General features: G+C 48.1%; 1 protein-coding gene across 1 annotated transcript in view; it reads left to right on the forward strand.

Moving 5' to 3' along the window:
• The first annotated feature begins 6,682 nt into the window (after window positions 1-6,682).
• Window positions 6,683-26,294, forward strand: part of LOC118770938 — a 68,024-nt gene continuing 48,412 nt past the window's right edge. The window contains exon 1 of the mRNA XM_036518732.1: window positions 6,683-6,866. The gene's annotated coding sequence lies outside the window, so the exon portion shown is untranslated. The remainder of the gene's footprint in view (window positions 6,867-26,294) is intronic.

Genomic DNA, 26,294 nt, shown 5'->3' on the forward strand with positions numbered 1-26,294 from the left:
CTGCCAGGCAGGTGTTGATGTGCCAGACTGTGTCTCAGGAGACTGAGATAGTATTGATTACTATTACCCTTATCTGGCTCTCTCACTCTACCTCTCCCTTCCTTTCTCTCTCTCTCTCCCTCGTTGTCTCTCTCACCTCTCCCTATCTCTTTCTCTCTCCCTCTCTCTTTCTCCCTCTCTCTCTCCCCCCTCTCCCTCTGCCTCCCACACCCTTCTCTCTCTCCCCCTCCCTTTCTCCCTCTTTGTCTCTTTCACTCTCTCCCTCTCTCTCTCACCCTCCCTCTCCCTCTCCCTCTCCCTCTCCCTCTCTCTCTCTCCCTCTCTCTCTCTCTCTCTCTCTCTCTCTGTATCTTGACTTTGCTGCTCTTAATCTCACTCACACAACATCACAGCTCGCTGACACTTATTTGCCTCCTCCTCTTTTCCCTGTTTTTCCCCACGTTTCTCTTTCACTCTCCTCTCTCTCCTTCTCAGGCCCCTGGGAGATGGCTGCTCATTATGCTGATTATGTTGGCTCTCTGACCCGGAGTGACTCTCCACTCCCTGCCCCTCCCTGGCTCACCGGAGCGTGTCTGCAGGTCAGGTGCGGCTGGATCCTGGGGTCACCTCACCGGATTTCACCCTGCAGCTCCCTGCAGCCCCCGCACCCCCCTCCCCCAGCAGCCCCTGCAGCCCCCCCGTAGCCCCGGGGCCTGCTCCGCCATCCCGCCTGGTTTTGGAAATAGACCTCAGCCTGAGTGAGACTTAATCAACTCTGATTACCATCTGACTCATTAGCAAGCCATGGTTCTCAAATACTCATCTCTTTAAACACACACATACACACGCACACACAAACACACACACACGCACATGCATGCACACACACACACACACACACACACACACACACACATTCACATACATATGCACACACACACACACACACACACGCACACACACACAAACACACACACAAACACACACACACTCTCACACACAGACACACACACACTCATCATGTTTTCAGTTTCATTTTCTCCTTTACTTCCACCTGAGATCTCTCCATCTCCACTTAAGTGCCCGATTTATCCTCTCATCCAAAAAACAGCACAATTTTTATATTTTATTTATTTATTTATTTTTGTAGCTCTCTCTAAAATCATCCCTGCAACTTCTAAGGGCACTTCTAAGCTCAGCTGATGAACAAGCCCAGAGCAGGAGCAGAGAAGTGACAATGATGCTGTTTGCTGATAGGTGGAGCCGATGATGCTCTCTGTGGAAGGGTATAGACAGGTGGAGCCGATGATGCTCTTTGTGGAAGGGTATAGACAGGTGGAGCTGATGATGCTCTTTGTGGAAGGGTATAGACAGGTGGAGCCGATGATGCTCTCTGTGGAAGGGTATAGACAGGTGGAGCCGATGATGCTCTCTGTGGAAGGGTATAGACAGGTGGAGCTGATGATGTTCTTTGTGGAAGGGTATAGACAGGTGGAGCCGATGATGCTCTTTGTGGAAGGGTATAGACAGGTGGAGCTGATGATGCTCTTTGTTGAAAGAGGTGGAGAAGACGGCTTTCCCTGGACCCTGGGTGTGCTCCCGGTGAAACTCACTCACAGCTGAGAAGGCTGCGTCTCCTCCAAACTTGGAGGTGCAGTTGGTGCTGAGTCCAGACACACCTCGGAGATCTGATCTGAAGTCAGATTAACCCATAGCACTCACTGGGATCCTCCATCTAGCTGACTCTCAGTGTTCACCCGCACTCTCTCTGTGTCTCACACTCTTTCTCTCTGTCAATTTGTGTGTACCATTGTATTTGTGGATCTGTGTGTATGTATCTGCAAGTGTATCTGTGTGTATATGTGTGTGTATTTTTGAGAGTCTATCTGTGTGCATGTGTATGTGTGTATATGAGTGGATCTGTGTGTGAGTGTATTTGTGTGTGTGTGTGTGTGTGTGTGTGTGTGTGTGTGAGTGTGTGTGTGTGTGTGTGATAGTGTATCTGTGTGTGTGAGTGTATGTGTGTGTGAGAGTCTATCTGTGTGTGTGTATGTGTGTGTATGTGTGTGTGAGGGTCTATCTGTGTGTGTGTGTATGTATGTGTGTGTGTTCTTTCTCTTGTCTCGTCTGTCCTTGTCTCTGGAGTCAGTATCTGAGTGGCAGTTGCTTTCTCTGATTGCGTGTCTCTTCATGTGCGTCTGTCAATGTAACCACATGCACGGAGAGAGAGAGAGAGACAGAGAGGGAGGGAGAGAGGGGTGGGGGAGGCAGAGAGAGAGGGGGGAGAGAGAGGGGGAGGCAGAGATAGAGAGGGAAGGTGGGAGGGGGAGAGAGAGAGGGGGAAGAAGACGACAGAAGAACTTATCCACTATTACACTTAATACTACTGCGGCATATTAGCACAGTTCTTATAGAGGATGTAATGCACTTAAAGACAGGAGTGCAGTGTGCATTAATATGGCAGAGAGGGGAGGAGGGGGTGAAGCACTCGGCAGAGGACTGACAGCTCTGAAAGGGAGTTAATACCAACACTCAAGCACAAGGAGAGCCCATCAGCACTGAGAAGAGAAACAGAGGAGCGTTCGGATTGCTATTCCAAGAGTTAAAGAGGAAGAAGGAGACAGAGAGAGAGGGAGAGAGAGATGGAAAGAAAGAGAGAGCAGATGGGTCAGCCATCTGGTGGAGGGAGAAAGCAAGGGAGATAAAAAAGAGGAGGGAGATAACCGGAGAGAGAGGAAAAAGGAAGGAAGTGTGTTTTTTGTGTGTGTGTGTGTTTGTGTGTGTGTGTGTGTGTTTGTGTGATTTGTGCTCATGAGCACCAGGTGTGCAAGCGTAGAGACAGAGAGGCAGGTGTGTGCAGAGGTACATGTTTTCTGCCCATTGAATTCTGGGTAGTGCACATGTGTGTACGCACTCACCTGCACAGGCATGTGCACATCACCAAACACAGGCAGTACAATGCAGCAGCCTCTGGGTACACGCACATACAGACAGGCACACACACACGCGCACACACACATGCACAGAAGCAGACAGGCATACATCAGCACACACACAGGGTGTATGTACATTTTACATTTACATTTTTGTTGCTTTTCAGACAGCAGAACAACTTTCAAAGAAAGAGAACGATGTGCATCTTGTGTGTAGTCTGCCCATAATTGAACGATTGTCAAATGCCAAACCACAGAGCAAAAATGCTGTGACAGAGAGGAAGAGAGAGGGACAAGCAGGAAATGAGCAATGTCTCTTTCTGAAAGACCCTCCTCAACCATCCCAGGCTAGTGTCTTTGACCATACTCCTGCTGTTGTTTAGCATGTTTATGATGAGTGGTCGATGTAGGAGGCTCGGTTCTGTGTGCAATCTGTCATCTTCTGCATAAGACTATCTCCAAAGTGATTGAATGTAAACTGTCTGCTTGATGCTGGAGAAAGAAGTTTTACAGTGTTTTGAGAGCTAGCCGAGGAATGTTTTAGTTAGAGTGTTGGGTTTGCAGTGTTGGCTTGCTGTGTTTGGCGCTGGGTTGGAGTGTTGGGTTTGCCAGGTTGGGTTTGGCGTGTTGCGTCCGAGCGCTGGGTTTTTAATATTGAGTTTGCACTGTTGGTTTTGGAGCATTAAGTTTGCAGCGTTGGGTTTGCAGCGTTGGGTTTGCAGTCTTGAGTTTACAGCGCTGGGTTTGCAGCGTTGGGTTTGCAGCGTTGAGTTTGTAGTGTCGTGAGGAGCGTGACAGAGAAGAAGAGCAGAGGGAGGTACACAGTTAGCAGCACACAAGCACAGCAGCCACAGGGCGGAGTTAAGGCTTGCCTTTTGATTTCACTACATAGACAGCGAAACTCAAAGTCAGGTAGCATTATTTGCATTCAAACCCTGATGTATACTGAGAAATGTAATTAGTGATATTTTCATGTCCTCAGTATGGTGTAGCTCAGTGTGCCTGAATGGCAGACACAGCCTCACGAAGCAGCACTAAACCAACTGAGCTGCGGTAGTCTGGCCATCCCATCATCCTTCACTCTAACTGGCTAATTAAAACCCCCCTCAGTGGTGCAGCTGATGTGCAGCGAGTGTTCTCTCTCACGCGCAAATGGCTGCCGTGTGTCACATCGTGTTGCGCTGTGTTGTCTTTTCCTCTCTGATCGCTCAGCCTAGACATGCATCCGGAGCATCAGAGGGTTTCACACGCTGCATCTGCATATCGACACGCTCGGGGGCACAGCCGCGGCACAGCCCCATCTGGGATTCAAACCTGTGACCCCCCCCCCCCCCCCCCCCCCAATGCTCCACTCTGTCCGTGGTTTCCCGTCGGCTGCAGGGCGCTCTGAGGCCTGTTTGATGACGTGGGTCGTTATCTTTATCAGGGTTGTTGCCTGGCTCCATTTGAGCGAATGGCTTCATTACCGATCAACCGATTTGCAAAGCTCTGTGCGCGCTCAGCTCTCCACGGACCACGGCGATGGGGGGAGGGGGGAGGGGTGGGGGCGTCGGACGCGGTCACCGGCACTGTCCAGATGGTGCCCGCGTGACCTGAGCAGCAGTATCGGCCGTGTGCCCACCCCTTCGCTCACCTGAGCGCCAGTGAGTCATGCAACGCTCAGGTGTTCATGCACCCTCTCCAAACGCCAGCGTCAGCTCACCCTTAGGGCAGAGAGGCCTGTAGGAACGGGGTCACACCGGTGCGGAGGTGGGCTCATCTGGGTGAGCGTAGAGGTACATTCACCCCCTAAGTCCCCTCAAACCCCCCCTCACCTCGGTCTCCTGCACCCCTGTTCCTACCCCCCCCCCCCCAATTCCTACCCCTGCCCTCACTGCCGAACCTCCCCATCCCTCACCACACCTGCCCCTGTGCCACCCCATCCTCCGTTCCCACAATCCCGTGCGTCAGGCAGAGAGGTCAGGATATGAGGAGATGATGACCCACTCTGCCTGTCCCAACCCACTCTGCCCACAATACCTCTCTCTTACCCACAACACTTCTCTCTTACCCATAATGCCTCTCTCATGGCAAGAGGAGAACAAAGGCAGAGAAAGTGAAAGTTTTTTTTTTCTCTTTTCTGAACTGTCCTCGTTTCTTTTCTCTTTTTTTCGCTTTCTGTTTTTCACCATCAGCAATTCCTTTCCGCTTCCCCCCCCCCCACCCCGCACCCCCCCCCCAGCCTCTCTGTGCCTCCCTGTGCCTCTCACCGCTGTCATCCGCCACCTGCAAATAAAAGCACCGCAGATGAATAAGTGAAAACGTGAGACCGTGACAACAGCAGTGAGTGCAAAGAGAGAAACACAGGCGTGAAGCCGTGACCGGGCATACCATTCAGTACGCACACACACACATGCACACATACGCACACAGATACACAAACACACACACATACACAAACACATGCAAGCACACACGTACGCATGCATGCACATACACACACGCACATATACGTGCATGCACACTCACGGACACATATACACACACACACACAAACACATGCATACACATACACAAACACTGACACGTGTACACACACCCATAGACTCTTGTTTTCTTGTACACACACATACACTCATACTGTACACACTTACAGACATACAGAGACACAGGTGTGGGAGGAGTCAGTTGGGCCAGGTGAGACATGATGACATGCTACAGGTGTGGGAGGAGTTGCCTGTGCTGAAGAGCCTTCCTTTTAGAGGCCCATATGTGCTCTATATCTTTTTCACGTGCTTATGTGCATACATGTGTGTGTGTGTGTGTGTGTGTGTGTGTACATTGAGATTTAAGGGATGAAAGTGGTAATGAAAGATGTCTTACTGTGACATATAAGTGTGAGATTTACAACATTAAATCCAGGCTTTGGGTGGGGGTTTCTCAGTTGTAGAACTCAATGGACACAAAGCACACACACAAACACACACACATACACACAATACACACAATACACACACACACACACACACACACACACACATACACACAAACACACACACATACACACAATATACACACATATACACACACAATACACACACACACGCACACACACACGCACACACACACACATGCACCCATAGACACGCACATGCAAACACTACATGAATGCACTCCAAATGCTTTTGCTCCTTCTCATATTTTCATTTTAGTGGCAGGTGTGTGTGTGTGTGTGTGTGCATGAGTGGGGGGTGCGGTGTGGGGGTGGTGGAGTGTAGAAGTAGAGCTAAAGGCTGAGGCACACCACTGATTTCCCCCAGCGTGTCCACCTTGTCACCAGGTAGTGCCTTTTCCTCACAGACCCATAATAATGACATATAAATGAACCAGTAAGATTCTGCAGTATGTGCAGCGATATCTAAATGTTTCAGCTATGGCATTCGTTGACAGGCTGTAAAACATATGTTTGGGCGGTAAGAAGCATGTCAGTTTTATGATGTTGTTGATGATGATGATGCTGCTGATGATGATAGTAATAATAATAATAATAATAATAATAATAATAATAATAATAATAATAATAGACTGAGGAAGGAGAGGTGAGAGATTCGGGGAAAGGAAATTATTATTATTATTATTATTATTATTATTATTATTATGCATGTATTTTGACTGTCACTAATAATAATTATCATCACCATGGTTGTCGCAATCAGAAGAAAGAGACGGCAGAGAGAGACAGAGAGAGAGAGAGCGGGGGAGACAGAGGGAGTGAATGTACGTGATGAGAGATTTTAAGACAGTCGTTTATTAGCGGGAGGAGAGGGACGGACGAGAGAGAGGAGGGCAGCGTATGAGAGAGGAGTGCAACGCGATAACGGCATCTCGCCTTCTCTTCTTTCCCAAGCTTTCTCTCATGGCGTGACAGTCGCAGAAAAACTCGAAAGCCGATCAATCCGAGGTCTGCATCATTAGGTAAGAATCATAAATTCATAAATTCTAAAAAATTGGTCGCCCTTCGCGGTGGGCGGGACGTGGGGGTTCGGATTTTAAGAGGGGGGCAGTGTAGTTTTTTAAATTAAGATGTGTTGTTGTGAGTTTTCATTTGTCTTAACAATATTTCGCTGTTCGCTATTATGTGTCCCTGTAGTTTATTTTGTGACGCTTTGTAAGGTTTTCGCATCGTATTGTTTCTCAGTGTGAGCGCGTTCGAGATGAGTAGCACAACCTGAAGCTGTGCCGTATGTTTGTGAATACATGCGTGTGTGTGTGTGTGTGTGTGAGAGAGAGAGAGAATATACAGAGCTCGCACGACACCTTCTGAATATCGACACTGTGCTCTTCATCGTCGACTTGTGAATGTCAAGAATTTCCACCGTGCCCTAAGTATTAAACGATTTGCTCTGTGAATTTGGGACATCGCGATCGATTGTTGACGAGAGTGTCCGCACTGTTCATCTGATGCAATTTCATTTTTGGGTCCGAACTAAATACGGGCTTAATTATTTTTTGCATATATCCTGTCCGTTCAGGTTTACAGACACATAGAGATCCGGACCTCATCAGTCTGTCTCAATTCTGATATTTTGTCATTTTTCGTCAGTTTGCGTGTCCGCTCTAAAATGCAACATTTCCCTCGTGATTTTTTTTTTATCGCCAGGGTATCGGATCATTTATTTACACTTAATCTGACGCATCATTTTCCCGTGCAAAATAAATTAAATCAAGTTGTTTGTGCGTATGTCAGAGTTACCCGGAGCCGTCCGGAGAGAGACGGGGGCGAAATGCATTCCATCTGATGGAAGCGGGCGCGAGGCGCTGTGTCTGCCACGCGCTGTGGGTCCGCGGAGATGCCCGGGCGTCCCGGTGTGCGCGAGCGCAGACCCATCACCTGCAGCTCGCGCCGGGTCTCACCGGGATCAGCGCGTGTTTAATGAAGGCTGCGAACCCGTCGTCACCTCATAAGCAGTACTTAATGGCCCATGTTTATTATGGTAGTTATGCGCTGGAATAACAAGTGTGCGTCGGGTTGACAGTGTCAGCGTTAATTGACATGACAGGGTCTCGCTCACGGCTGTTAACAGCATGTCTCTGGTATGCTAATGCATAGACAACAGAGTGTTTGTGTTTTAGTGTGTGAAAGAATGTCACTAAGAGAGAGCGGACTTAAAATAGAAAGATACATTGACTAATAGGGTGACTTATGCCTGCAATAAAAATGTTCTGAGGGAGAAGAAGGTGGTAGTGTTATTACTAGGCAATATATTTTTTCCACACAAAGAGGAGAGCTGTGGAGGGGGTTGAATGAGCAACTTTGATATTTTGTGGCTTTTGTTCAAGGAGGTTCTCCTCTTATGTAAGGCCATCATGGTCCTCATCTGAACCTCCGCTGAAATGACACTGTTTCCCTGCCCAGTCCAGAGAGATCACTTTCACTATCTGGAGCTATCTGGAGCAGGCGTCCATGTATGTCTTGTTAGAGAGACTGCCTCATGTTCTTATTTCGTATTCATAGGACAGATGAGATGCAAAAGGATCTCAGCATTGTCTCTTTTCTTTAAAAATGGAATATGGCAAATTAGAGCAGTTTTTTACAAATCCCCTCAAATGAATTCTGACCTTGAACATCAGGTGGCTACAATTCTGATCCAAAATAATGAGCTTTTTTGAAGCATGCTGTGAGTGGATGAATTCTGGTAGAATGGAGGGTCTGTCCAACAGGAAATTAACCATGCTGAAACCAGGAAATATCCCCCCGTCTGTGGCACAGTCAGGCCAGTAAAAATTAGTGCACACAAGACCAGCGCAGATCTGTACAGACCAGCGTAAACCTCTACAGACCAGTACAGACCAGTACAGACCAGCTGAGATCTGGACAGATCAGTGTAGACCTGCACAGACCAGTGCAGATCAGACCGGTATAGGCCTGTACAGACCAGTAGAGACCAGCACAGACCTGGACAGATGAGTGCAGACTCCCCCATTCCTGTTTTGTTCGAACCACTTTAGGCTGTCCTTGCTGATCTGGAGCAGCTGTGGGACAGGACAATGCAAAGGAAAAAGGCTTAGAAAGAAAGGGCCAATGGTATATGGTAATGGGGAAGCATCTGGGACACACCCAGGATGCTGTGGGGTTTAGTCTCGGAACTGGGCACTTCCACTGCACCCTGGAGCAAGCGCTTTTTTTTCTGATCCAGCAAACATATAAGCTCCGAGGAGGGATAATGAGGTAAGATGCATCTAATGGAAATGTCATGCAGGATAAGAGGATCGCCAGAATCGCCAAAGTGGAAAACGCGGGGGTCATTGTGACGGAGGAAACGAGTTTAGTAAAGATGAGCGGTTTGTGTGTGTGTGCGTGTGTGTGTGTGCGTGTGTGTGTATGTGAGATAGGGAGAGAGAAACTACTGGTGTGGGAAGAATCACTCAATGTGGATAACGAGAGTGGAGAATCTGTCATTAGCCATATACACAGTGGAAAGATCCAGAAACAAGAGCAGTGGATTTGAAACAAATCAGAATTTGCACGTAACACAATTTCCAGCATGTTCGCAGTATCCAAGGTATCTAAATTTGTAATGTACTAAAGTTTCTAAATAAAAGAGAACAGCAAGCAATGGTTCATGGTTTGTGTATTTAAATGAGAGGGGAAAGGCTGCTCTATTCAGCGGAGCTGTCTGTCCTCAAAAAAGAGCCTGCAGTCAACATCATGTACAGCATCTGAGTGAGAGCTGAGGGAGAGCAACCTGCCTCCAGGAACTTATCGCTTAGAGTTTTGAATAGAATCAGATACTGGAGTGGGAGGAATCAGGACCTGAGCTGGCTGGATTTATGGAACGTGAGATTACTTTAACCGGGTTATGCTTTCGCTCTGGCGGTGAAGGTGAAGGAAGATCAGTGGGTCAGATGGTGGTGAGAGTGGAACTGAGGTAGCAATGAGACGACAGCTGGAGTTTCGCCCACTCTCAGTGCTTCAGGGATCCCCCTCACATGGCTCTCTCAGTGCTTCAGGGATCCCCCTCACACGGCTCTCAGTGCTTCAGGGATCCCCCTCACACGGCTCTCTCAGTGTGTCAGGAAAGTCCCTCACATGGCTCTCTCAGTGTGTCAGGGATCCCCCTCACACGGCTCTCTCAGTGTGTCAGGAAAGTCCCTCACATGGCTCTCTCAGTGTGTCAGGGATCCCCCTCACACGGCTCTCTCAGTGTGTCAGGGATCCCCCTCACATGGCTCTCTCAGTGTGTCAGGAAAGTCCCTCACATGGCTCTTTCAGTGCGTCAGAGACACCTCAGACAGCTCTCTCAGTGTGTCAGGGACACCTCACACAGCCCTCCCAGTGCTTCAGGGATCCCCCTCAGACAGCCCTCCCAGTGCTTCAGGGATCCCCCTCAGACAGCCCTCTCAGTGTGTCAGGGATCCCCCTCAGACAGCCCTCTCAGTGCGTCAGGGATCCCCCTCAGACAGCCCTCTCAGTGTGTCAGGGATCCCCCTCAGACAGCCCTCTCAGTGCGTCAGGGATCCCCCTCAGACAGCCCTCTCAGTGCGTCAGGGATCCCCCTCAGACAGCCCTCTCAGTGCGTCAGGGATCCCCCTCAGACGGCTCTCTCAATGCGTCAGGAAAGTCCCTCACACGGCTCTCTCAGTGTGTCAGAGACACCTCAGACGGCTCTCTCAATGTGTTAGGGATCCCCCTCACACAGCTCTCTCAGTGCGTCAGGGACGCCGCTCACACGGCACTCTCAGTGTGTCAGAGACACCTCAGACGGCTCTCTCAGTGTGTTAGGGATCCCCCTCACACAGCTCTCTCAGTAGCAGGATCACTAGACAGCCCTATGCTCTTACTGCCAGTGTTTATACTCTCGGCTTGCCCACGAGGTGACTCACCATTGAGATAAACGCTTTTGTCATTGTGGCTAAATGGTACACCAGCTAAGTGGCTATGACAAGCAATAGCGAACCTTCCAGCAAACAGCTACTTAAGATTCCAGCAAGATCTGACCACGTATATGAGCTGACTAGTCAGTTGATAAATGGAACATAAAAAATTCAAGACTTCAGTCGAGATCAATCACAGATTTTTAATCTATTTTACTTCATTTATTTATTCATTGCCCTCAACTGATTGGCTGTGCCTTAGTGGTGGTCATGACAGCTTCACCCATGGCTCCCATGCTGGTGTTTGCGATCTCCACCTTCTCGTACATTCAGTTCTGACAGCACAAAGATGGCTCAGATAAGCAGACGTCACTATTTTTAATGAGAAAACGTGCAGCTGCCCCACCTTCTGTGCCTGGATGCCAGTGAACAGGGACACACAAGGGCAAAGATGCACTCCTGCTGCATACTCAGCGCACGGCTGAGGAGGGATGTTAAATGCAAATGGGTTTGGAGGCAGGAACAATACTTCTCACAGCGGAATGCGAAGACCACCTGCTTTTAGGAGTGTAGTCTTAAAGCATGTGTGAACGTGCTGCTATGGAGTGGAGTGTGGATATGCTGTTATGGAGTGGAGTGTGAAAGTGTGTGTGGATGTGCTGTTATGAAGTGGAATGTGAAAGTGTGTGTGAACATACTGTGATGGAGTGTAGTCTAAATGTTAGCCTATGAAAATTACGGAACACAGTCTATGCGTGTGTGTGTGTGTTTGAACACTGTTAGGGAACAGCCTAGGAGAGTTTGTGAGGCTTGTGTTTGAACACTGTTCCAAAACAGCCAAGGAGAGTGTGTGTATGGACATACCGCAGCGGGACTGAAGTATTCTGTAGTGATTCTGTAGTGCATGGTTCTCCTTCTGTCGGACAGAACACGCAGCAAGGAAGCGCTCCAGTTCTGGCCGGGACAATGGAGTGAGGCTGCTGTGCTTTTGTGGCTGACCCAGGCTTAATTGCACCAGTGTGAGAGGTGGCAGATGGATGACCAGCATTATTACAGGACTAATATCAGTTGGCCGGGTGAGCGCTGTTCATTGAAAGGTCTTTATGATGAACTGAGAATAGAGTGTGTGTTTGCTTGCCTGCTCCATGAAGGATCTCTTTTTAATAGGAGCGCTGCTGCTCCCCCCCCATCACTGACCGAGGGGGGAAAATGTAATGTCACTTTATCAGCTATGGGGAAGCAGTTTTGCATGTGATTCAGAGTGTGTACATGTGTGTTTTTGTGTCTGTGTGTGTGAGAGAGAAAAAGAAATTTTGAGTGTGTGTTTGTGAGAGCGTGTGTGTTTGTGGGAGTGTGTGTGTATGTGTGTGTGTGTGTGTGTGTGCGTGTGTGTGTATGCGTGTGTGTGTGTGTGTGTGTGTGCATGTGTATATGCATGCCTGTGTGTGTGATTGAGTGACAGAGAGAGTGTGCAGCACACCTGAGTCCTCAGTGACGAGTCTTTATCCAGCACAGTATGCCCTGCTTGTGTAATGAGTTATGTAAAAGTGAGCAACAGGGATACCAGGTGTGAGGTCTAAATATACACCTCCACCCGAATGGATCTCCTATTCAGATCACTGCATCACTGTGGCTCAGTTCTGGAGCCAGCGCATTTTCCCATGATCCTCGGCTCATCTGACAGAGCCCTCACCCTGAGTCACTTCCAGCATGCACCAGCTCCCACATTTAGTATTGCCACTGTCATCTGTACCCTGTCAGCACAAGCACCGCTTCACCTCATCCACACCAATTCCACACCAATTCCACACTAATTCTGGCCATCAGTTTTACAGTGATGTGCTGTTAGACAGAATGTTTGTGTATCTGTGGAGAAGGAATGAACTGAGGCAGAGCGGTGTGTGTGTGTGTGTGTGTGTGTGTGTGTGTGTGTGTGTGCGTGTGTGTGTGGAAATTTCCATTCACACTGATCATGGTGAATATGAATTACACACTTTAGCCATTATCATTATTTATTTTAGTAATTAAGACTATCTGGCAATTTTTCATTTGACAGTGCTTTGCTTTGTTTGATTTTATTAAGACTGTTTAATATTCAAATTAGAGGAAAATGCATTTTGAGAAAGATTGCTGAAATCCTATTTTCCCTTTCTGGTACTTTAATCAGGAAGTTAAGTTTTATACATAATTAATAATTCACCCTGCCCCCCCCCCCCCCCCCCCCCAAACACACACACAGACACACACACACACACACACCCTTTCCTAAAAAAAAAAGAAGAATCTCCCAATATGTACAAAGGAGGAAAAAAATGTTTCTTCTGCTTTCTGCGGTTTGTGTGAGGGTCCCCAGGAGATAGCAGATTAAGTGTGGGCTTGCAGGAGAAAAGAGAGGCTTTATTTGAACAAAGAATGAGGAACAAACAAAACACAGGCTTCATGCCTGCAACAGTTTCAGCTCAAACCGGATAGAAATCCGAGCATAAAACCACGCGGAGGAGCAGAAGCTTGCTGAAGGGGGTGCGACCGCTCCACTGCGCTCGAGAATCAAGAGAGCTCTGGATCAGAAAAAGCAGAGCCTGTTTTCCCCCGCGCATTATACACCTTTAACACTGCAGAGCTGGGACCAGGCTGGTTCGTTATACCCCTTTCTCACTGCAGAGCAGGTATCTGCCCGCGTCAAGATGCAAGATGACTATCCAGACTTTATCTGCTGTCCAAGACTGAGTGCCCTCCCACGCCCCCAGCACAAAAATATTAGCCCCTTGTTACTCCTGTGTATCCCTTTTTTTCTTGGATCATGGATGACGGCTTGCTCCTTTTCTCGCTTGCGTGTTTATCGCACGGGTTTGACCGCTGCCACGTAGCCGGACCGGCACGAAGCGTGTACCTCCGCTGCACCTGCAGGGGGCAGAAAGGAGCGGGTTTGAATCCGGGCTGAAAGGCTTGATGCGTAACGCACTGGCCGGGCCCGCTTTAAACGCTGTGCGTTCCAGGCCTCGCTTCTCTGCGCGTTTGAAGGAAGACAGGAAATAAAAACAGAGAGAAGTTGAAAGGGGCCGTGCGTGGGGGGGGTCTCTTCCTACACCACGCTTGCACGGGTTAGCGAGATGCGGCTTTAACTCCAGTCAGCAGAGAGGCAGGCGAGAACGCTCCGTGCATGCTTTCCAAAATAAACTTCCCATTCTGAGATTTTTTTAAAAAACTATTTATTCGGAGAAGCTGTGGGAGTCATTTTCACAGGGCTCACGCGGTGTAGTCAGTTATGCGCAGTGGAAGAGCAGAGATATGATGATAAACCCACACACTCCCTAACCCTGGCTTCTTTTGTCAATAAAGCGATCAGGCATTCGACTGAATGTGTCTCTTCGTGTATCTGTGTGTTTGAGTGTGTGTGTGTGTATCTGTCTGTGTATGTGCACGCGCACGTGGATGTGTGTGTTACTGTGTGAGTGTGTGTGTGTGTGTTTGTCTGTTTACGTGCACGGGAGTGTGTGAGTGTGTGTGTGTGTGTGTGTGTGTGTGTGTGTGCTCGTGTGTGTGTTCATGGGCACTGATCTCTCTGACAGCGAGTGCTGTGGGGTTTGTAGTGATGTGTGTAAGTGAGATGTTGATCTCTCTGACAGCCAAGTCATTCAGGCAGGTAAGTGAACATCTCCACGGCCACTTCACATCTATTATTGACAGATTCCAAATCGTTCTTCTAACAGCTCCAAAATCCTGGTGTTCACAGTCACCTCTCTGTCTTCCTCCCTCACACACATTGTTACGCTCCCTTGATCTCTCTTCCTCCTCCCCTCCCTCTATTCCTCTCTCTCACACATCGCTGCACTCCCTGTGTACCTCACCCTCTCTCTCTCGTGCCTCCCTCCCTTTCTCTCTCTCGCTTTCTGTCTCTCTCTGCAGTGAACAGGCATCTGCCCTGGCTTCTTAGTACCTGGCCTTATGCTGTGTGTTTCACACCAATAATAATAATATTAATAATAATAATAATAATAATAAATTATATTTATATAGTAGCTTTCAGCTTATTAAGGTTTGTAAAATGCTTATCAATGAAGGGCCTCACCTCAACCACCACTAATTTATTTCGGGACTTATTAGGTTATGACATGGCTGGATTGAAAGAGCCTGGTAATTTAGGGAATTTTGTCAGGTCACTGGAGTCAGGACCTCAGTTTAACATCTCATCCCAAACGCCTGCAGCACGTCACTGATCAATTCTGCTAAAATGTTCAAAAAAGGTCTCTTTTTTCTTCATGAAACTTTTGACTGACACTGTGTATGGGATGATTCAGCAGCTTCCTCTCTCCTATGTGTTTGCCAGTCCACTGCTCCTCAGCTTTCAGTGAAAATTGGGGAAACACCTCTCTCCCCTTGTCTCTCTGACATTCGTTCTCTTTCTCACATTTCATTTCTCACTCTTCACGCTTTGATTGTCCCGGTTCTCGGGCTCATATTGTCTCTGGGTATCACACATCTTCACCATGACGATGTTCCCTCCCGGGGAGGACAGAAAGGAAATTTCCGATGCATGTGTCGGCCCGGGCGGCAGCGGGTTATTGATAATTGCTTTGCGTGAAAAGGACGCATTGAAAAACGCCAATCTGGAGCCATAGAGGCACGCAGCTGTGGGTGTAATTAACTTCTCAGTTTCAGCTCGAAAAGACTCATTTAGAGCAAATCTCACGAGCTTTAAAATAGATCCATTCAATCCGCTGCCAGCGCAATAATAGGAAATCATGTTTTTGAAAAATAAATTTTGCTGAAGCCTGCGGGAGGAGGTTGTGCGTGTTGGAGCCGAATCACGTTACACTTGACCGTACTGTCATATCAAGACCCTAGACAATGGATCAGTTTATCGATCACCAGCACATTGAACCTGGGGCCTCTATCTCTTTTCATCTTTGTGCAGATGCCTTACGCACACAAAATTGCACAGAATCACTCATACACACATATGCAGAAACATGTACCCATTCCTCACAGAGGTCTGTCAGGGCCTCTGTCACAGCAGCCCCAGGTGACTCACTTGCCCAGGCACAGCAAGTCTTGGTGCTTGTGCTCCCTGGACCCTGAGGGTGGCGGGGTCGAAGCCCAGCTGGGAGTCTCCCCCAATGGGTCAGGTTACCCATGGTGCCACTCAGCATGGTCCAGGAAAGACAGGAGCACTGACTGTGACATCACTGCAGGCAGGTCTTCATCAGCAGCAATTAGTCTGCTCAGCGTGATCTCTCTCTGTCTCTCTCTCTCTCTCTCACACACACACACACACACACACCCATATACACACACACATGCACACATACACACTTCGCACGCATACACTGCAAATGCACACACTCACTCATTCACACACACACATGCACACACAAACACACGCAAAACACTCTGGAATGGGCAGATATTAATCTTCCCTATCCCCATGGGGCTGTCAGGCTGAAGAGCAGTGATGCGTGTGTGTACTAATATCCCCGACGCCCAGACAGCGCTGCTCTTCCCAAACTCGTTTGGAGATAAGTGCCTCTCAGCAAGATGCTGCAGTGCTCTCCACAGCAGGGGCCCCGGGTCTGAATCCGAGGGGGGCGTACCTGGAGCCAGGTAGCTCGCCTGAATAGCTCTCGCATCTGACCAGCTTTTGGAGAGCAGTTGTCCTGGTGGGCAGGAGGAAAGATGCCCTACCTGTGGAGGACCTTGTGTCCGCTTGGCAAAGAAACCCTCCAGAATGCCGTGTAGGCTGGTCTGAGAATTGAGTCTGCTCAGAAGAGGAAACCCTCACCTAAAATATTGTAATGTGAAGGACATCTATTTTAAAAGTTCTCCACATCCCCCCCCCTCTCTCTTTTCCTCTCTTCCTCTTCCTGCTGCTCCCTCCTGTTGTGCTTTCCAAATTCTCTTCCGAATCTCCGGAGTCCCCTAGTGAGCGCTCAACGAGGGTGATGAGTGACAGCTTCATCCTCATTACACCTCCTCTCTCATCTCTCCATCCCTTCCCCTCTCCTCTCTCACCTCTCCATCTTTCCCCTCTCCTCTCTCATCTCTCCATCCCTTCCCCTCTCCTCTCTCATCTCTCCATCCCTTCCCCTCTCCTCTCTCATCTCTCCATCTTTCCCCTCTCCTCTCTCATCTCTCCATCTTTCCCCTCTCCTCTCTCATCTCTCCATCCCTTCCCCTCTCCTCTCTCATCTCTCATCCCTTCCCCTCTCCTCTCTCATCTCTCCATCTTTCCCCTCTCCTCTCTCATCTCTCCATCTTTCCCCTCTCCTCTCTCACCTCTCCATCTTTCCCCCCTCCTCTCTCACCTCTCCATCTTTCCCCTCTCCTCTCTCATCTCTCCATCCCTTCCCCTCTCCTCTCTCATCTCTCATCCCTTCCCCTCTCCTCTCTCATCTCTCCATCTTCCCCTCTCCTCTCTCATCTCTCCATCCCTTCCCCTCTCCTCTCTCATCTCTCCATCTTTCCCCTCTCCTCTCTCATCTCTCCATCCCTTCCCCTCTCCTCTCTCATCTCTCCATCCCTTCCCCTCTCCTCTCTCATCTCTCCATCTTTCCCCTCTCCTCTCTCATCTCTCCATCCCTTCCCCTCTCCTCTCTCATCTCTCATCCCTTCCCCTCTCCTCTCTCATCTCTCCATCTTTCCCCTCTCCTCTCTCATATCTCCATCTTTCCCCCGTCCTCTCTCACCTCTCCATCCTTCCCCTCTCCTCTCTCATCTCTCTATCTCTCCTCTCTCCACCTTGTCTATCCTCACATTTTGTGTTATCATTATTTTGGGTGCTAAATACATAACATAAGGCCAGGCACTAAGAAGTCAGGATAGATGCTTGTTCAGAGTGAAGTCAGAAGATGCTTACTTTCAGCTTACTTAGATGACATTTTTACATGCTGTCCTTTAAAACAGCTGGATATTTACTGAAGCAGTTCAAGTCCTGGGGCCTCACTCTGTCTGCTGCACTGCCTTCCAGCTGGGATCCTGATTATTCAGCTTCAGCTGAGCTGCTAACAGGACCCTGATCTGGGTTTCACATTGTCCCAGCAAGAAGCATGCGGACACACGAGTGTTTCTGTTCCTTAGAAATGTTTGGTTTGGTCAGACCCTTGAAACAAACCTCAATTCGTCTTAAATTATTAGAATCAACCAGACATGGAAACTGAATTCATCAGATGTTGAGATTATAGCAAACGATGATCGCTTATACAACAAAGATTGGTTGAACTATCTGCCCCAATTTTGTGTAAGGGAGACGTATTCTTGAGTTTTTTATTTATTGATTTATTTCTTTAATTTTTAAAATTATCAGCAGCAACATGCTTTCCGTGATGTGTTTTGTTTTCACTGAGTGTTTACAGCAGATTAATTTAAATGAGGTGTTAAATAGAGGTCAGTCTTCAGGTAACAGCAAAAGCAAGCCTAATAAATTAAGAGTGGAACTAAACCCAGCATAAACAGTGTTCCCTCAGGACCTGCAAAAACAGCATGCAGCACCAGGCAGCTGCCCTTGTCTGTATTCAGACTGAATGTACTGGCCCAGCAGAGAAAGAGGAATTTTCACAACCCCCCACCACCACCACATACACAAAGCACTTTGGGCTGTTTTGTTTACTGCCAAGTATATTTGTCTGCATGAGTTTTTTTTTCACCAGGGATTTCTGGGTAAAAATGTTTCACAGCTGTGACACATGCATGTCACAAAAGGCACATGGAACAGGTGGACTTATCAGGTAAGATTGTGGATATCAGGGATGGGGACGCAAACAGGACAGGAAGGGAAAGACCAAACGTCAGTCACTGTCTGTCAGACAATGAGATGTGGCGGCTTTTCTCTGTCAAGTTGAGTTTTTGACTCTGATTTGGAGAGACTTAAACAACTGTCCCCCAGGGTGGGGGTGGTGGTGGGGGGGGGGGGGGGGGGGGGTGGAAGCAAGGGAGAGAAAATGAAAGAGAATCTATGAGGCCAGCTAAAAATGAGGAATATGGCCTCATGCAGAGAGGATGGATGGAGAAACAGATAGATAGATCGATATATAGATGGTGAGATGGAGAAACAGATGGGTAAAGGCAGATTAAAATTCTCTCCTGGAGGTTTTTTCATTCTGTGGAAAGGGAAGGATCTGTGAGGAGGGCTGGCTGTGTCTTTAATGCTCTCGCACACGGGGCTATTTTTAATAAAATTAAGCCCATACTGTTATCAGTGAAGCGGCTCGGCACGGAGTGAAGTGAGATTGAAACAGCGATTTCCAATTTGAGATTGTGTCACCACATCTCCCTGCACTGCGATAGCATCAGCCAATCGCTGCCGCCATCTCAACCCCCCTCACTCCCTCCCTCTCCAACCCTCTCTCTCTCTCATCCTGTCTTCTCTCCTCTCCCTCTATTTCCCTCTCTTTATCTCACACCAAGGCTTCCCACACCTTTCGTATACATCTCTATTTTAATCCACAAACATCCCGGTTCCCTCTGTCTATCTCTCCTTCCCACTCCTTCTTCTTAATTGTTCTTTCTTCTTCTCTCTCTGTCTCTCCCTCTCTCTCTTTTCCTCTCCCTCTCCCTGTCCTTCTCCCTCATTAATTTTACATCTAGGTTTACCCCCTTTTTGGGCCTCTATTTGTCCTCTCTGCCTTCTTCTCTTTTCATTTTCTTGCCCTGTTTTAATTTTTTTTTTTATTTCCTCCTTTGTCATGTGATCTATGGGCCCGCAGCTCACAGGCCCCGAGTGCTGTTATCTTAAGACTGTGTGGTTATCAACAGTTTTCCCTCTGAGCATTGATTAAGTAATGAGGAGACCCTGCAGCCCAAGGGAGCCTTTGATGGGGTCTCTGCTCCCTGCGCGTCACAGAAGAACGGGAGCATTTTGTTTTGTGCCGTTTGAGTGGCGGACTCTGTCTCCACAGTTCTTAGCTGTGTTGTCTTGCTCCGTGTAGTCCATACTTACTAAAGTGGTTCAATGCCACAGAGCCGCTGCGGAGTGCATTTTCAGTCTGACGGGACGCAATAGCCGAACGCTAAACGCATGTAACCTGCCCCTTTTGGAGAGGGCTTTACGTTAGGCTGAGTGTGAGGCTTTGTGTGAGGCTGCGTGTGAAACCGCATGTGGTTGCGGTCGTGGGGTGGTCACTTCATGGTTACGCAGATATGCTCATGAAATGGGAGGAGCTCTTGTAAAGAGATTCCTCTTGGGGGTTACATTTTCACAGGCGGGTCTTTCCCCTCTCAGCTTTTTAACCCTGCAGTTAGTGTGCGAGACGATGATCAGCATCGAGATCACATGTGTGAAAGAGGCAGGCTGTTCAGCTGTCGGCTGAGTTCATTCTTAAGCGTGAAAGGTCTACCATACACAGGGTTAAACCAGTTAAAATTTAAAATTACATCAACAGATAATAAATAAATAAAACAGATGTAGATTCAAATACATACTTTTATCATTTTGATCTTTGCAAAAATCAAAAATCCAAATTAAAGTTTTAAAGCATAAATCAATCAGGGGTTCATTCTGTGTCCATATAAAAATGTGATGGTGAAAATGAGTGATAAAGTAACAAGACTATGTAAGTGTTCCGATCGAAGACCAAACATCAAACACGTCCACATTCCACCTCCTTGGGCTGTGGCCATGACCTTAGTCCTTTTTTCCGGGACTGACGTCAGAACACTCAGAGACGCCGATGTCGAGCGTGCGAGCTCTTGGAAATAAACAGTCTAACTGCAGGTCTAATGCCATCAGACTGGGAGCTGACAGCTTCCTCCAGAACTGGGGGCTCACCAACAACAAAACAACTGAAACCCCTCCTCTCTCTGTCTGCCTGTTTCCATCTACAGTTACACTCACCATGCGCTCACATAATCCCTTGGATTTCTTTCTGCCAGTACATTACTATACCTTACATTACATTACATTACATTACATTACATTACATCGCTGTCATTTAGCAGATGCTCTTATATAGGTTACAGTTCTATCCATTAATACATCTGGATGTTTACTGAGGCTGTTCTGGGTGAAGTGCCTTGCTGATGTGTCAATTTTGAATACACCAGCCGCGCTCCAGGAACTGAACCAGCAACCAGCACCACCCTGCCATCTCTTCTTCTCTCATTGTTCAAACTCTGCTGTGGTTCAAACTCAAGATTGTGATGTGTTTCCTTCCTGGGGTGTCAGGAAGGAAACACAGAGGGACAGAGGGACACTGGCTTTAGGATGCTGTTGAATGCAGGCTGTGTCAGTGTGCTGAGCAGGAAACACTGTGCCAACCCCCTATACCCCCAAACAAACACACACATACACACACACACATACACACTCACACACATACACATACATACCACATACACATACACTGGCACACACACAAACACACACAAATACCCACAGACACACTTACACATGCGTGCACACACACACACACACACATACACACATAGCACACACACAAAACCACACACACACACTCATGCACACACACACACACACACACACACACACTCATGCACACACGCGCACACACACTCATGCACACACACAAAACCACACACACACACTCACACACATGCGCGCACACACACTCCTGCACACACACACACACACACACACACACACACACACACTCATGCACACACGCGCACACACACTCATGCACACACGCGTGGAAGTGTAGCCAATTGAGATTAGAAAAGAGTCAAATCTGCCCAACAAACAGGTCCTCCAGGCTTTGGAGGTAAACAGAATCAGAATCCCCTCACCCTCTCCTGGCGCGGTACCCGGAACCCTGAAGCAGAGAGGTAGAGGAGATATCCGCCAAAGCCCTCTCCACTCTGCCAGCTATCTCACTGCAGCTGCCCCACACTCAGTCTCCAGGAGTAGTGAATTTAACAAGGTCATCCTTCTGTCACACTCACCCTTATAGAGGTGCCAGCTTTCTCCCTCTCTCTGTCTCTCTCACTCTTATTCTCACTGTGTCTCCCTCCCACTGTCTCTTCTTTGTCGCCTGTTTTCTCTCTTTCACTACCTCTGTCTGTTTTTCTCTCCTACTTTCTCCATCTTGCTGTCCCATCCTTGTACTCCTCTCTCTCTAGCTCTCTCTCTGTCCTTCTCTTTCTCTCTGTCTCTCCCCCTCCCCTCACCCTCTCTCTGCCTCTGTAATAGCGCCAAATTCATTAGTTGTTTTCTTATTATGAAAAAAAAGTTTTATAGATCATGCATTCTAATGTAAGAAAAGTGCTGAAAACACTAAAACACGTCCCAGGTTTGGAGGATGTGACAGGGTCCCCTGTGTTTCTGTGGAGGCCGTGGGGCGCTGACCCCAAAATGGAGTGCTGGAGAGGTACTGGGGCGCGCAGGGCAGGAGGGGCAATCTGGGCAGCAGTTCATTAAACTCTGTTGTTCCTGCTTCACAAACGAATAACAGCTAATTAGGTCCCCTTCAGTGTCTGTCCCTGATTCTAAATGCACCAAGGGCCTTCAGGGGTTTAATAATAATCAACCACCCCCACAACACACACACACACACACACACACACTTACCCTACAGTACACACAATCCACTTCACACATGCAATGCTACTCTTCCTCTCGTGTTTTCTCTCTCCTCTCTTCCATAGATTTGATTCGTACTTTATGGGCTTGGCCCTACAACTTGCAGTCCTGCCAAAGCAGGGTTGCACATGGGAAACACATGATACAATAACAGTAATGATGATGACAATATTTTAATATCTCTCATTCTCTTTTTTAATGTTGACTTTTGGTGTTTGAATAAAGAGCATCAAAAGTTAATGAAGTCTCTCCTTTTCTCTTTCTATACCTCGTCCTACCCCCCCCCATCCCTTTCACTCCCTTTCTCTCTCTCTCTCTCTCTCTCTCCCTCTCACTCTCTCCCCCTCTCTCTCTATCCCTCACCCTTTCTCCCCCTCTCTCTCTATCCCTCACCTTCTCTCTCCCCCTCTCTCTCTATCCCTCATCCTCTCTCCCCCTCTCTCTCTATTCCTCACCCTCTCCCCCTCTCTTTCTCTCTCTCCTTCACTCCCTCTTGTTTTCTCCACCTCCCATTCTTTCTTGACTTCATTACGCTGGCAACGTCTCTCTTAGGGGGTTCCTGTTAAGGGTGACCAGGTGGCTCCATTATTGGAGCAGACCTGTGCTGTTTGTAAGCTGAGTGAAGGATGGTCTCACGCACAGTCTGGCCGCCAGCTCCGTCCCCGACGCCGGAGAGACGTGAGGGGCGGCACGGACAGACAAACAAGACCAAACACAAAACACGCCGCGCGACACACGGCAGGTGAATAAGGCCGCAGCCAATAAGCACCTCAGTGGCTCTGTGGCTGGAGTAATCGCCCTGGACTCGGGCAGATCGCGGCTCCGTCCTTAGCTGAACCAGACCACAGGCCTGGCAATTCGCCTCCCCTCTCCACGGTGTTCTGCATTAGAGAGATGCGGTTTGTGATTTATTCTGAATTAAGGGAACATTAAAGACATACGTAGACTCTCTGTCCAAGCACTGATCCTAGGTCAGTTTCCTATTATACAAATGGTTATGGGCGATGATTAGGGCTGATGCTGGATCATCTGCTGGATCATCGTGGTGGGTTTCATAAGTCCATCCAAGCAACTTCCCCCGAATTTTCAAGTTGTATTTAATTTTGTTAATTTATAATTGCTGTGATGTGCTCTGTCTGTCCTGCACTGCAGTCTCTTGTATTGCAGCATGTTGTACTGAATTTCTATGAGTATCTAATCAGAGAGTGAAAGTATATGGGCAGCAGTGTAGCATAGCAGGAAGAAGCAGGGCTCTTAACTAAAAGGTTGCTGGTTCGATTCCCCTCTGGGGTACTGCTGTTGTACCCTTGGGCAAGGTACTTAAGCCAGAATTGCCTCAGTAAATATCCAGCTGTGTAAATGGGTAGAAATGAACTGTCACTCTAGATAAGAGCATCTGCTAAGTGACAGTAATGTAATGTAATGTAAATTACAGACACGCATCCACCGCGCTGACGGCTGAGTGAGGTGTCACCCTTACGGAAAGCACGTGTGTCGATGGAGCGCTGCTCTGCATGTTAACCCATCTATACCGCACTGGCTTCCCACGCACCCCCCGCTCCCTCCACCCCCACCCCGCAAGCACGACTCCGCTTCCCCTCCGCACGCGCTGGAGACACACGCCAGCCACGCCGACACGCTCTCCGACCGGCTCCGACCGGCTCCGCGCCAGCTCCTCCGCTCCTCGCTAAATTGCCGTTTAATGCCCGACCAAAAGGCGAAATTAGCTGAGCGGTCGCTTTCTTTTGTTCTGCGCTCCGCCGTGCGAAATGGCTCAATAAGCAAACACAAATTCCACATTCATAACACAGAAACTCTCTATAAAGAGGCAGGGATACGATAGGGGGGGGGGGGGGGGGGGGTAAAGGATGAGAAACGATAAAAGAGAGAGAACAGAAGGAGAGAGTGAGAGAGAAAAAAGGGGGTGGGGGCGATGTAAAGGTATTAGGTAAAAAGGACATAAAAAAGGATTGGAGAAGCAGACAAATAGATTGAAAATGCAGGAAAGAGAGAGAGAGAGAGAGAGAAAGTGAGAGGGAAAGGGAAGGAGGCCAATATTAATATTGATGAGGTGGTGTTAATGTGTGTTGTTGAAGAGCTGTGGGGGAAAAAAGGTATTATTCCTTCTCTCAGAAATCCCTCACTTGGAACGCCACCATCAGACAATGAGAGACAGACAGACACACAGAATGAGGTTCTCTCTCTGTCTCACACGGGGGGAGGAGAGCAGGTGCTCGTCTCTTCTCAGGATTTGGTGTGCTCACATCTCTCTGTGTGCCTCACAAGCTTTTATGATGCCTGCGCGCTTGGAAGTGTCGTTTCCATAAAGAATGGTCGGGGGAAAAGGGAAGAGGTGAGATGAAGTGAATGAGAAGAGGATGTAACATGACATCGTTAGCATTTCATATTTCATCATATTTCATATAACACTTTTCAGGTAGTAACAAACAGACAGAAAAACACTCTAGGTAGATTGAAGAGACGTGATAATAACTCGGAGATTGTTATGACACGATCGTGACAGTAAAGCTGGCAATGTGTTCACACTCACACTCCTTATTAAATTCCTGTGATCTTCATATGGCCTGGTTCTGATACCCCCCACAGAACAAGACCTACAGCTGAACCTGCTTCTGCTGAAATAACGCTGTCAGACCTGAGCCCTGGCAGTAAAAACACATCCAACAGAAATCCCACAGTATATGTGGAGTGTTGCAGAAATATCAAATATGTGCAAGGATAAAACTCAGAGTAAAGCATGTAGGGCAAAAATAGCCTGGTTCCCAATGACAAATACTATCCGAAAAAGGAACACCAAAATTCTGGATGCAGCTAAAATCTAGTCCCAAGACATGGTGCAGTTTAAAGCGCTGAGGTCCCAAGAGCAAAATCCCAGAAGCAGCCCAGTCAGTCAGCTGGTCCCGTTTGGAACATTGGGGCAGTGAAACTGAAGGAATGGCGCAAACCCGATCGCTTATCGGACCTCAGACACGACCGCACCCCGGGCGAGTGTCTCCTCGCTGTCAGAAACCCATAGCAGGGAGGGAGAGCAAGGCCCAGCCAATGGGAAAAGGCCAAACTGAGCTGCAATGGCTGGCGAGGGGGCGGTGCTCTGTGATCACGGTGAGGTGGGAGAGGTGGAGGCAGGGGTGCACTTCCTCCACCAACATCTGGGGAGGAAATTCCGCGTTATCCCAGGGAAGGGACACCCGTCACTGCTGTCGCACACAGCAGGTATATGGCAGCCTGCCATAGCCTGGGGGATAGTGTGGGCAGCCAGGACAGAGGAGACGTAGAATCTGTTGCAATTGTTGGCATGATTACTTTTGTTGTTAATGATTTTGTTTTGTTTTGTTTCCCCAGCAGTTATAGATTGCGTTTTCATTATGTATGCTGTGGCAATACGTGTCACAGCAACAGAGCAATCTGAATTTGAATTTGAGAGAGAGAGAGAGAGAGAGAGAGAGGAGCAGTTTTCCTGTGATCAAAAAAAATCAAAACATTCCCGTTGTCCCCAAACTCTGTTAAAAATCAGGACTCAATTAAGAAAGTAAATGGAAGTTTTTCTTCTTCGGTGTCCCTTTGGTATGCATTACGGATTGGATCAATTAAGTGCATGCTAACGAGCAAGGTGGGGGTCTGTCTTAATATCTGCTCATTGTTCGCTTGCTTTTTTAATTAATGGGTTTTGAAGCAAAAATCGCAAAAGTTTTAATTGTTTTTGGGTAGCGGAGATCAGAGAGTGTTAATTATAGAAAGAGATTTGGAGTGTGTGGGGGAATTTAAAATTTTAATTACAGAGGAATCTTTGTTAGGAGTTATGCTACGAACACAGTGAGTTCAGATGCAACGCAATCCTGTGTAATTCTTTTTTCTCTCTCTCCCCCATCTCTCTATGCACAGAGCAGATTTCAATCTGCTTCAGTCCACGAAAAGGTGTGCGCATGTGTGTGTGTGTGTGTGTGTGTGTGTGTGTGCGTGTGTGTGTGTGTGTGTGT

Source organism: Megalops cyprinoides, chromosome 2, assembly GCF_013368585.1.
Source record: "Megalops cyprinoides isolate fMegCyp1 chromosome 2, fMegCyp1.pri, whole genome shotgun sequence".
In the NCBI taxonomy this organism is placed as follows: domain Eukaryota; kingdom Metazoa; phylum Chordata; class Actinopteri; order Elopiformes; family Megalopidae; genus Megalops; species Megalops cyprinoides.